Source organism: Coptis chinensis, chromosome 8 (genome assembly GCF_015680905.1).
Source record: "Coptis chinensis isolate HL-2020 chromosome 8, ASM1568090v1, whole genome shotgun sequence".
Taxonomy (NCBI): Eukaryota; Viridiplantae; Streptophyta; class Magnoliopsida; order Ranunculales; family Ranunculaceae; genus Coptis; species Coptis chinensis.
In genome coordinates, this window is record NC_141463.1 from 51,915,916 (window position 1) to 51,926,131 (window position 10,216).

At 36.2% G+C, this 10,216-nt stretch overlaps 1 long non-coding RNA gene across 1 annotated transcript; it reads right to left on the bottom strand.

Annotated features, from left to right (window-relative positions):
• Positions 1 to 4,015: 4,015 nt before the first annotated feature.
• On the bottom strand, positions 4,016 to 10,216 carry LOC147481874 (uncharacterized). Its single transcript, XR_015205692.1, has 4 exons — positions 9,338 to 10,216; positions 4,648 to 5,539; positions 4,336 to 4,443; positions 4,016 to 4,260 (listed from the first exon to the last, which is right to left on the bottom strand). It is a non-coding gene; the product is annotated as an uncharacterized LOC147481874 (long non-coding RNA).

Genomic DNA, 10,216 nt, shown 5'->3' on the forward strand with positions numbered 1-10,216 from the left:
GGTGATGGCATTTAACTCATCTATGTTTAAATTTTCATTACTAGTATTACCGGTTACTTCAAAGGCTGTGTTTGGCATTTTAGGATTAGGTATAACTAGACCTGGAAACACACTTTTTGGTTGGGCTTTCTCTTGGGTTAACTGTTATATGGAATGATTAATAGGTTGTAAAATCTATTGGTTAGCTCGCATGTAGGCTTCGAAACGATCCGGTTGTGAAGGTGTGGTGGCCACAGGTGGTGTGACTGGAGCTATCTCACGTTGATTATTAACGGGTGGGTTGTGATAGTTATTATTAACCGATACGATATCTTTATTGTTATTATTATAATTATTGTAATTATTATAATTCCCTTGTCCTTGTCCTTGTCTTGGTGGAGCTTGGTCCTAATTATTTGCTGGCCTAACATTTTGATTATTAAACCCCAGAGGTAACTTGTTGATTATTTCGCCAATCGAAGTTGGGGTTTTGTCTCCAAGATACGTTAGGAATAGGAAGGCTATTAATGAAATAAACATTATCTGACTGTGATGGTGGTTGTGATAGTTGTTCATAGATAAGAGGACAATAGGAGTCGGTATGCTCAAGGCTGTAACAAAAATTACATGGAAGAGAGTTGATGTTCATGACAGGAGTAGGCTTATGTTGAATAGAAATGGCCTCTACCTTTTTTGTGAGAGATTTGATTAGAGTTCTAAGCTTGGGATCAGTTTTAACCTCAAACATACTAGCAGCCTTGGCTGTGGAAGACGAATTAGCGGAGCGGGGGATATCATTACCCCCGTTATTATTACGCTTAGATTGATCTTCTAAAAACCTATAAGCCTCTGAGGCTCCTTTACTAAGAAAACTACCCGCAGTCATTATATCAAGAACCTCTTTATGATGATGTAAAAGCCTTTTGAAAAAGGCACGAATAAGCGTGTCTTTCGCAAGGTTATGATGCGGGCATTCAATGAGAAGATCAGTGAAACAATTCCAGGCCTCTGAAAAGGATTCATGAGGATTCTGGCGGAAGAAATGAATATTTTGAAGCATTTCATCTGTCTTCAGTGGTGGGTAAAACTGTTCCATGAATAATTGAACAAGTTTGGCCCATGAGTCCATAAAATTAGGCGTTTGGCCAGTTAACCAAGATGCCGCCTTATCGGCTAGGATGAAAGGAAACACCCTTAGTTTAATTTGTTCCGAACCTACAGTAAGATGATGAAATGTGGTAAGAACTTGTTCTATCTTACGCATATGCTGATAAGGCTTCTCGTGGTCTAACCCATAAAAAACCGGTAACAAATTAAATATATTCGAGGGAATTCGAAAATCCCCCACTGGGTATGCAAGAACGATGCATGACTTAGGGCTATCGTTTAGGGCTTTGTAAAAATCAGATAGATGAGTCTCTGTTTTTAGCCATTGTTGCAGGTGTAGTGTGTGGTATTCTAGATAGGCGTGCACTACACCAAAACAGCTTTTTTGTGACGCCTATTTGGCGTCACAATTAATATTTGTGAAGCCAAATAGGCGTCACAATTTAGGCGTCTCAATTTGCGTCACAAAAATTTATGACGGCATATTAGCGTCAGTAATTTGTGACGGTATTTTGGCGTCAGTAATTTTGTGACGGTATTTTGAATTTGTGACGGCATTTTGGCATCAGTAATTTTGTGACGGTATATTGAATTTGTGACCACATTTTGGCGTCAGTAATTTTGTGACAGTATATTGAATTTGTGACGGCATTTTGGCGTCAGTAATTTTGTGACGGTATTTTGAATTTGTGACGCCATTTTGGCGTCGGTAATTTTGTGACGGTATTTTGAATTTGTGACGGCATTATGGCGTCACTTATCATATTTTCGTTTTGTTTTTTTAAAAAACATAATAATACTACCATATATTTAGAAACTACCTGCAAGTGCTCTAATCACTACCATACAATTGTTTCCATTCATCCATCCACATCTGATTACCACACAAATAAAAGAAGAAATCTTGTATTAAAAATATTTAATATATATAACATTGTATTCTCAAAAAACAATATAATTGTAACCCTGCTACATGCATAGTCCCACATAGTAAATTTCACTCGACAATTATATTAACACGCCTACACTTACAAAGAATCAGTTCTAACACTTACAAGGAACCAGTGGACAACGACTTATAAAACGACAAGAAATACCAGCCCACCATAGTTTGTCTTCATAGCCTTCTTTTGAACTTCTCTCAGCCAAGCTTAATGCATGCTCACTACAGAATCTAACATTGAAGAATTGACTCTATACATACTGCCTTGTAACAAACTTGAATTGCAGAAGAAGCTTTACAGATCGAAGCTTCTCTCCTTTACGGTTGAAGAGTCTCATCAAAATATCTAGCTTTTTCACATAAGTGGGCAGAGAGAGACCAGCCATTTTACCTTATTTGCATCGAAAAGCCCTGGATTTGTAAGACGGGTAATCTGGGTCAACAGACCTTGAGCAATCCGTACCTATACATACAAGATAACAAGAAGCGATCAAATAATTAAAACAACCAAAAAGTAAAATAAATGAACAAACTAATATAGTTTAAAGTAGCATCATACACAAAAGAGGAGACTAGCTTCTTTGTAGTAATAACTAGAGAGGTTGCAATGCCATCAATTCGAGCATTGTTGGTACCAAATATAATTAAACCCGATTGAGATGATTGCGCTGCAAAATCAACTCTATAGTCAATATTAAATCATTATAAGGTCACAACATGGATGGTGTTTTATGCTACACAATAGAACAGACCATGGCTACATCTGAATCTGAGTCATGACTAAATCTGCTTAGGGTGTCCATACATTGACTTGATCCAGCACCCATTTAACATGTTAGCAAACCAGAAAACATAAAAAGAGAACATAAAGGAGTAAAAAACCACATGTTTCTCTACCGTAACTAGAAGTTGGTCCAAGTTAAATTTTTTTAAAAAAAGTAAGAAGTGCTTCAAATATTGAACACCGAGTTGAAAATTTCAAATAACATAGTGAGTAACAACCTTGATCAATTTCTCAACTCAAGCAATGTAGTCCTATTTGTATTGCTCACCCCAGGCCTTGCTAGGGTGTACAAGAGAGGGAATGCCTATACCCAGTCTCATTGGTTGTCATGTAATTTCCATTATCAAGTTATTAATGGAATGTCATAATAATAAAACCGATTAAAAAAGAAACAAAACAAAAAATCTGAAAAACAGCCTTAAAAGTTAGTCGAAGCAAAAATCATTAAAACCACCTTTGGGTTGGATATGCAAAGTAGTCCAAGAGCCAAAGGAACAGCTCGACGAATATTATGCTCTCCGTCTTTAACGGATGCTCCAAAGGCGTGATCGCCATCTCAAGACCTAGTTCCTCAGCCATAGCAACCATAGCAACCCCAAGCACAGCGGGTCCCTAATGGGTCTCACCCTTATCCTTCTCCGGATGTTGTGCCGATTAATCCGGTGAAGATTCTGCACCTGTTTGGATAAAGAAAGGTATCTTGTTAATGAGACTAATGGTAATCTTTAAGAAATACTTGTACTTGGTTAAACAAGAAGGGATACCTTTAAAACATTGCCGTTCTAGCATATGCACAAGACAAAAGAGTCATATCACAATATTTCCTAATCTTCTCATTAAATGTCTTGAAACTTCAGCAGCTTCTTCCACCCTTGTTCGGGATCCGTGTAATGCAAAGACCCAGTCCCATCCCATAAATATTTCCTAATCTCATTAAGGACCCAAAAATGCAAGACCCATCCCATAATGGCTCCAATACGGATGGTTGAATCTTCTCTATCTATATAATCGTGAAAGTGCCAATGCCTAAAAGATGAGATTCAAAGGTCAAAATAACTACAAAAGAATAAGAAAAAAAGGTATCACAAAATATTTTAATGAATATAAGCAAAGAGTGAAGTACTAACAGGATCACAATCATTGTTGGCGATGCCAACTCCTAGTAATGCACCTGCAATAATATGGTTGTCATTCTTTGTGGAAGTACTTGTCAATTTGTGCAAGACAAGAGTCAACATCCCATAAAAAATCATACCCTACAATCACAAGTATAAACATTTTTTAATTTTTTTCGATTAAAAGCACAATGATCACGCAAAACTAATTGGTGATAAAGCAACATACAAGACTTGCTGCAGCACTAGCTTTCCCATGTTCCTTGTTCTTGAAAAGCCAACTTCTGCAGAGCCACCACTTGAAGAATCGAAGGTACCGTCATCAACTTATCCTGGAGAGCAAGGAAAAGAGTCAGCAAAATGTCTATGTAACATTATATTGGCATTCTACTGAGGTCATATCTTACCTGACCAAAACCCGCATTCACAAATGCATTAACAAAAGTAGCTGCCAAGTTTTGTCTGGCTGAGTCAACACTAGCACCAGCACTTGCCCTTCCATCAATCAAGTGCACCTAACAAACAAGACCACCAACAAAAAACAATAAATCTCTGACAAACGACATGAATTTAGATTACGGTTTAAATTAGAACTCTTCTTCTAAGAGATTTGGTAAATAGTTTGGAAAAGAAAGATGAGAATGTAAAACCAACTGCAAAATGATTTTTTCTAATAGATCTGAAAAGGATTAATAGTTCCATTCTTTAGAAACCAATACCTTATAAAATAGCGAGCAAGGTTAAGATAGCCTTCACTCAATTTAGCATTGTTAATAATTTTTTGCATTACCTCCCTCTCATCATAATCTGCAACCATATCTTCATCAAGCACGAAATCAACACCACGGACCACAAACAAGTGTAAGCCAATACATAACCTAAAACATCCTATAAAGTACAAACTACTAATAAGTGTTCACTGATGTCATTAAAATGTATGTCTCTACAAAATTAACCAACTAGAAGGAATATCGAGGTCCCGGATTGCAAACAAGTGTAAACCTACAAGTCATCATCAATAAATTTTCTAGCAATGTTTATATAAACAGCAGAAGCTTAGTCCACCTTTTGGAATAATATTTGTTAGTTAAACATTTATGTCATACCATTTCTTCAAAATGATATTTATTAGTATTTCAAATATTGAGGTCAGCACCTAGCGTAAGTATAGTATTTCAAACGCAGCCTTAAACTGTGAAGTATTAGCAATAAGTCAATAAATGAGTTAAAACTTACATGTCGAAAGCAAGAATATAGCAAAACCGCTTCTTCAGAGCAATCCTATGACAAAATATAGCGGGTTGAAGTTTTGTCCGTGTATTTTTAATCTACTCCCCAATGTGTATAGCATAAAATAATACAACACAATGTAACATAGAAAGTAAAACCAATAAATAGTCCAGCCTACCACCAACTCTTGCCCATCAACTTTAAATTTGCTTCCCATGCGTAATGCACGAAGAAGACCTTCAGCGGACTCAAACTCACAAAACCCAAAGCCTCTTGGAGCTTCATTGCTTGGATCTTGGGCACGTTTCCAACTCTTTACAGGTCCACAAAGCTACACGAGAAATAGAGGCAATAATACTTAACGACAAAAATCTTCGTTCACTACTAAAAAAATGACATATTATGACGCATGTTTTTTATCTATCTTGACGGTTTTATTGAAAACCGTCAAGATAGGTATTTTGGTAAAAATTTTATGACGGTTGTTGCAACATTATATCATGTATAATAGAAGCGTCAAGAAAATATGATGGTTTTATGATGGCTATTGCAGCTTTATGTCATGCCTGACAAATAGGTCGTGAAATTTAATGACGGGTTTTCTAAAATAGTCAAGTTAATACAAGAAACCGTCAACAGCTTTATGGAATATTTGCGGTTTGTTGATGAGAACGTCACAAACTTAGACTATTTTAATGAACCGTCATCTTGGGTAAGTAAATAAACCGTCATGACCAATCAGATATAGGCATGGTCAAGCTAAAAGCGTCAAGACTCAAGTCAGGCCACCGTCTTTCGTATGTTCAATTGAACCGTCAACAAGTAACTTTAGTAAAATAGAAAATCTTGAAAACTCTTATATCATAAACCAAAAAAAAAACGAAAAAACTTGACATCTCCAGTACGCTTCCATCATCTCCTTCAAAACTTAGGGTTTCGTCAACTCTTCCAGCGCTAAAATGTCTTGGTGGTTGATTTCCACTATCTCATTTTTTATCGTCTTTATCATAACAAGAAGCCATTCTTAACATCGAGAACTAGTGCTAAGATTTAGAAGATAATTAAGTTTTTTATTGTCTTCTTCGTCCTCTCCAAATGGAACACAAAGAATGCGCACTTGCCTTCCATTTCCTTCCCTAAAATTTAGGACATCTAGTTGAATCTTTTCTTGCCTCTCTTCTGGCCATGGGGAAAAAGGTGCCTCCTTTTCTCTCAAAATATGGGTTTAATTGGTTTCAATACTGAGTTTTTGTTTGGGCTTTCGACAGATTGATATGGAAGCCGTGGAAGGCTTTGGATTGGTCAAGGTATGTATCCATGTCTTAATTTCCCTAATCCTATTTTCTTTTCATTTCGTTTCCTACTAATTGGAGTGAGTTTCTTTGTGTTTTGGATATGATTTTTCTCTATTTTGTGCATTGTACTATCAATCGAGATATTGTCGATACTGCCTGCGTGTATAATCACTGATTGGTTTAGAAAATCTCCTTGAATGCTCAAGTGATTAACCATTCGAAAACAAAGGTGGGATTTTGATGCTTGGTGATTTTGAAGCTGAAAACTAAATTTGAAGTCTTAGTTTCTTTTTGTCTTCTTTGGATATTTATACATGAAACGGTATGTTGTAGATTCCAAATTACAATTTTTACAAAAATGGAGTTACATGAGTTACATGGGCTTTTGAGTTCCCATCCAAATTGAATCGATTATGTTTGCGACGCAAAGTCGTCCTTTGCAGCCGCTTCGTTAACAAGCACATCCTTCAGCATTATCAGGAAAGAAACCATTATCTGCCATTAGTTGCAGGTATATCTTATTCTAGTTCCTCTTTGCATATTATATTTGTGTGTGGAAATGTTCTGAATGACTTTTACTGGTATCTTGTTTTCTCGTCAATTTTAGTTTGTTTTCTGGTCTACAAAACACACTTTAGTTTTCAAACTGGACATGAGATGTATTGTCCAAATTAGTAAGGAGAAAAGGTTGCAATCCTGCACCGTTTACAAAGTTCTTTCTTGGAGAAACGTCAGACCAATCACTTTCTTCTTAACAGTCAAATCGTTTGGTGCTGAATTCCTGGTATGGGTATTAGTTTGACATGTACTGTCAAAACATCACTACTCTTGGATACTGACATAACAGCACCATTTGGAGTTATAGTGAAGGATGGAAGATATTAGTAAGTAGCCATAAAAGAAAGCAAAAGAGAGAATACTCCAGGAAAAGAATAGCGATACGTATTGGAAAGTTAATTACATTGCATACTTAGATAATGTCGATACAAGAATGGCAGAGGTAAAATATATAGCATTTGCTTCTAGTTTGTGCTTAAACCTATTTAATTTTTCTGTTCTTAATATAATTTTGTGAAACTTATGTACAGTGTACTCGATCACCCAAATGACTAACGACAGTTACACTAGAAGTGTTAAGGAGAGGAAAAAGGAATGTGGTATCCTCTTCCCATTGATGTGCTTCCCCGGCCCCGTCCTCTTCCTCTAACAATTGTTTATTAGTTTCTTCTTCAGTGGTGACAGGTCACATATCAGATACACACTAAGATGAGGGTCTATCTTTGAATGCCCTTGCTGCTTGTTGGTACAAAACTTGCCCGCTATTGTGTTTTTAGGTGTGTGCGTGTGGAGAGGAGAATTGGTAGACTTTTTTTCGCTAGCACTTGCTTATTAGTAGGGATTCATTTTTGGGTACCTCTTGCTATTTCTCATATTTTCTCTCAGCACTCTGTTCTTTTCTTTATTTTCACTCAGACGTGTCATTCATTAAAGTGTAGTTTATATGGTATTAGAGCATGCATGAAGAAAAATATTTCATGAGATATAGTTGATCGGAGAAATAAATGTCCTGTTATTGACTCCAACATTTATGTCAAGGCATGACCTAGATGATTTTATACTTTTTCAGTATAAATTTATATGTTGGCAGTAATAGTGGTGTTTTCTTACAAATTCTTTGAACTCATTTGAAGACTTCCATATTACTAGAGGAACTACGATTGTTTAATAATCGTGTATGCATGGTGTTGCTCATAGACTTCTAATGGGGATCCGATTAGGGAAAATGTATGGACTAAAGCTCGATCAAACTTTCTTTGATGAAGCGAAACACATGGATACTTCAACAGCATCTACATTTTACAATGCGCTAACTGACGTGCTATACTATTTTGGTCAGGTAAGCTACCTGTCTTGCATGTCCAAGCGATTGACTTAAAATTGCACAGAATACCATTTCACTTGGTCTCCAAACTTGGTTACAAAGTGTCTGACATAAAAGTCCTTGTCTTATGACCAGTAGCTAGGTTTATAAATTTGAGTGGATTTATTAGTTAGTTGCCTACTTGCTGCCCCATAAAGTGATCCAAGTAGTGGTTGGAAATACTCTTTAGCACTCTAGTCTTGCTATTGCAATTGTTTAGCAATTCCATTGAGTTAGTGTTTTCACTTTCGTCTTGTCAAAAGTAACATTTTTTTCCTTTCGTCATTTTCTTCGAATGATTGACTCTTCTTATTTTCTTTTTGGACTTCGATCTTTTGCAGGTTAAGTTTGGACAAGGTTCGATGAATGAAACTCAAACCGTGCAAACCGTTTTTTTTAGGCATATTTTGTGGATATTTTTGGTTAAATGTATGTAATTTTTTGAAATGGTGGAATGTAATGGATTTTGTTTTGTGAATAGATCACGAACTGGCTAGTTATTTACATTCGTGATCATGTTAAGTTGTTTGTAGTGGAGTTTGATTGTATACGTGCAATATGATTTATTCAATTTTCTGGGTATAAAATAATTTTTAATAAATATTTTTTTTTTCTAGAAAATGTATATTTTTATGACGGCTTTGTCAAAACCATCATAAATTGAACAAGTTTCTTGACGGTTTTTGCTGAAAATTATGACGATTGTACTAAAATTAATGACGGTTACTATTTAACACTCAACATTTCATTGCCTATTATGACGGTTTTAGCTTTATTTTTGACATAAAATCTTTAAAGTACACAATGGTTTTTGTAAAACTATCATAAATTTAATGACAGTTTTGGTAAACTTTTATGACGGCTCTATAATGACGGTTGTTTTTTTAAAGAAAACACGTCATTAAACCTGTTTTATGATGGTTTTTAGCCGTCATTATAAGTCTTTTTTTTAGTAGTGGTTACATCCCACCAACCATTACAACATCCTGTCATGGATACCACATACATCCCTTAGCTAACCCACCAAGAGGACTTTCCACTCCCTCTCCGTATCCTTTCTAATTGAACTTCCATCCCACCAACCATTATTACAACAATAAAACAACACACCCATTACCCTATTTAAACTTAATTTCACATATATCACAATGTCTAACAATCATATAACACAATATAAACAATAGAATTATTATTAAACTATAACGAGAGAGGTACGAGGCGAAACGAAAAAACCCACCTGGAGGAGGAATTGGCCCTTGCATATTGGAATAGCCATTGGACATTTGTCCACCATATTAGGATTGTTCTTATAATAAGTAACACCTCCACCCATAGGTGGCCTTAACGAAACAGTAACAAAACCAGCAATGCTAGGTGGCTGTACTTGAACTTGAAAATTAGGGTTTTGAGGATTAATAGGAGTGAATTGAGGAGGATGTGGGAAAGAAGGAGTATTTATGGGATGAAAAGAAGGTGGTTGAATGAAGGAAGGGAATTGAGGATTAGGGAAAGGGATTGAGGGTTGTGGAGGTGGAGAATTAGGATCTGGTGGTGCGGGTTGTGAATTTATGATCAATGGGGTTTCGTTAGTTTTGGTGGATTCGGGCTTTGGTGTTAGGGTTAGGGAGGGTGATGGTGACACCGCCATTAATTTTTTTTTAGAAGAAACGAGGAGGAAGAAAAAACAAACTGGTTTTCTGTAGGTACGTGTGTACGTGGAATTCGAACAGGTCGAGAAAGGTGGAGAAGAAGGGTTTCTCATTTGGTGTTCTTAAGTTGAGGTCGAGAAGAAATCGAAATCTTCGGACATAGTTTCATGTTGATGCCTCGTCCTGTCGCACA